This window comes from Lucilia cuprina, chromosome 3, assembly GCF_022045245.1.
Source record: "Lucilia cuprina isolate Lc7/37 chromosome 3, ASM2204524v1, whole genome shotgun sequence".
NCBI lineage: Eukaryota > Metazoa > Arthropoda > Insecta > Diptera > Calliphoridae > Lucilia > Lucilia cuprina.
Genome location: NC_060951.1, coordinates 35,743,973 through 35,747,437, shown reverse-complemented (window position 1 = coordinate 35,747,437; position 3,465 = coordinate 35,743,973). Strand labels below are relative to the sequence as shown.

At 28.3% G+C, this 3,465-nt stretch overlaps 1 protein-coding gene across 1 annotated transcript in view; it reads right to left on the bottom strand.

Moving 5' to 3' along the window:
* LOC111686324 overlaps positions 1-2,120 on the bottom strand; it is a 132,607-nt gene extending 130,487 nt beyond the window's left edge. The window contains exons 1-2 of the mRNA XM_046946212.1: positions 1,910-2,120; positions 412-488 (exon numbers count right to left, since the gene is read on the bottom strand). The gene's annotated coding sequence lies outside the window, so the exon portion shown is untranslated. The remainder of the gene's footprint in view (positions 1-411; positions 489-1,909) is intronic.
* Between the last annotated feature and the right edge of the window lie 1,345 nt (positions 2,121-3,465).

The following is a 3,465-nucleotide window of genomic DNA, read 5'->3' as shown; positions in this document are numbered from 1 at the left end:
TTTTAAGATTTATCAAAAATTTTTTATTCCAACAGATCGAAATAGTGGTCGTAGGCCTGCCTACACAATCTAGCCAAGATCATCTGTTTGCTGAAAACTAACTAACTAATTAACTAACTAACAAACTAACTAACTAATTAACTAACTAACTAACCAACTAGCTAACTAACTAACTAACTAACTAACTAACTAACAAATTAATTAACTAACTAACCGCAACTTCTTACTAAAAATACTTTTTTCCTGACATCATTAAAAACTTTAAAATAAACACAAACACATCTCCTTGAAATTATCGATGATTCTCAATCATTTTAATATTTTGTTTTCAATTTCATTCAATAATTATAACTTAATTTCTACAAATTACATACTTTATAAAAAACACATTTTAAATATTTAAGAAATTACCTTTTTTTGCAGCAAACCAACGATGTCCCTTCTTTACAATAATTTTTTTAATTAATTAATTTTTTCTTATTATTTCACTAAAAAACACTTTTTTTATTCTCTCCCTCAGCAACATTATTTCAGCAACCACTTTGTTGTGTTAAGCATGTTGAGCAGCATTATTGTTGTTGTTGTTTACTCAATTTATTTGAGAGAATTTGCATTTTCATACATAAACCCCACAATAACAAAATAAATACAGCTAACACAACAACAACGCTAACAAAATGCAACAAGTAAACAACTAGCAGAATAAAAACAACAACTACCACAAACGAAGGCATCAAAACGAAAACACTACAAATGGCTGCATTATTTTGGCAATTTAATTACTTTTAACAAATTTTTTTTGTTATTTAAACAAAAAATAATTAAAGAAATCACTTTTTAACTTCATTAGGCAACTGATTATTAACTTTTTATGACATTAAACTTTTTAATAACATTTTAATAGATGGATTTACAATGATTGGCGAAAAACTGGGCCGCATAAGGACGTTGTATTTTTAAACACATTTTGTGGTTTTATTTTTAGAGATTTTATTAAAATAACTTTAGATTATGAAATATAAATACATTAATTAACTATTTTAACACTTTTTTAATTGAAACCGCGGTTTTTCTCTACTAAATTAATTAAAATATTACGACCGGCTTTTCTACGCGACTTTACTAACGAAAATTTATGTGAAAACTAATAAGTGAAGAAGTAAACAATGGTGTGGTCAATTTGCATAGGACTAATAAAACGCTCAAATTATGAGTGGAGTGGGGGGTTAAGGCGAATAAAGCTTAATATTGAGTTAAATTTCATTATAATAGGAAACAATTTTTTTGTGAATCTAGGGTAAACACTAGACTATAGACTAAAAAATAGACTAAACTAAACATAGACAATAGACTGGACTGTAGACTAGACTATAGGCTAGACAAAAGACAAGACAATAGACTACACAATAGACAAGACTTGAGGTTAGACTAGACTTTAGACTATACTACACACTATACTATAGACTTGACTAGAATATAGACTGGGTTATAGACTGGAGGTTAGACTAGACTATATACTATACTATAGAATAGACTAAAGACCCAACTAGACCATAGAGAAGATTAGACGTAGAAGTTCACAATAAAAAATAACATTTTTACTCAATTAGCATGTTGACACAAAAACCCCCCCAAAAAACAAAATAAAAGCAGCAACACAACAACAATAGCAAAGAGAACGCAACAAGTAAACAACTTGCAGAATAACAACAACAACTCCCACAAACGAAGACACCAAACGAAAACACAACAAATGGCTGCATAATTTTTGCAATTTAATTTTTTTACCAATATTTTTCATATTTTAACAAAACATTTAAAGAAATCACTTTTTAACTTCATTAGGCAATTGATTATTAACTTCTTTTAACATAAAATTTTTTAATAACACTTTCGTAGATGAACTAACAATGACTGGCAAAAAACTGGGCCAAATAAGGACGATGTATTTTTAAACTCATTTTGTGGTTTTATTTTTAGAGATTTTATTAAAATAACTTTAGATTATGAAATTTAAACACTTTAATTAACAATTTAAGCACTCTTTTTAATCGAAACCGCGGTATTTCTCCATTAAATTAATTAAAATATTACGACCGGCTTTTCTATTCGACTTTTTTAACGAAAATTTATGTGAAAACTAATAAGTAAAGAAGTAAACAATAGTGTGGTCAATTTGCATAGGACTAATAAAACGCTCAAACTATGAGTAGAGTGGGGGGTTAAGACGAATAAAGCTTAATATTGATTTCAAATTCATTAGGTATATTAGGAAACAATTTTTTTGTGAATCTAGGCTATACACTAGACTATAGACTAGAAAATAGACTAGACTACACCTAGACAATAGAATAGACAGTAGACTAGACAATAGACTAGACTATAGGCTAGACAATAGGCAAGACTAAATACTACACTATAGACTGGGGGTTAGACTAGACTATAGACTGGACACATTATCACTGCAATACTTATTTTTTTAGTTATTTATAAATTCCAACTATTTCACTACAAAACACACTATTATTACTCAATTAGCACTTTTACACACAAACCTCCAAAAAGAAAATTAAAACGGCTAACACAACAACAAAGAAATAACAACAAGTAAACAACTAGCAGAATAACAACTCCCACAAACGAAGACACCAAAACGAAAACACAACAAATGGCTGCATAATTTTTGCAATTTAATTATTTTTGCCAATATGTTTCTTATTTTAACAATATAGGTATTTAAAGAAATCACTTTTTAACTTCATTAGGCAACTGATTATTAACTTCTTTTAACATAAAACTTTTTTATAACACTTTAGTAGATGGATTTACAATGATTGGCAAAAAACTGGGCCGCATAAGGACGCTGCATTTTTAAACAGATTTTGTGGTTTTATTATTTGAGATTTTATTAAAACAACTTTAGATTATGAAATTTAAACACATTAATTAACAATTTAAACACTATTTTTAATAGGAACTGCGGTTTTTCTCTATTTAATTAATTAACTTTTACGACCGTCTTCTCTAGGCAACTTTACTAGCGAAAATTTATGTGAAAACTAATATGTAAATAAGTAAACAATAGTGTGGTCAATTTGCGTAGTACTAAGAAAACGCTCATATTATGAGTGGAGTGGGGGGTAAAGGCGTATAAAGCTTAAAATTAAGATAAAATTTATTCTTTTATAATATTTTTGTGAATTTAGACAATACACCAGAAAATAGACTAGATTGTGTTCTAGACTACACCTAGACTATGGACTATAATATAGACTAGACTATAGACTAGACTATAGACTAGACTATAGACTAGACTATAGACTAGACTATAGACTAGACTATAGACTAGACTATAGACTAGACTATAGACTAGACTATAGACTAGACTATAGACTAGACTATAGACTAGACTATAAACTAGACTATAAACTAGACTAGACTATAGACTAGACTATAAACTAGACT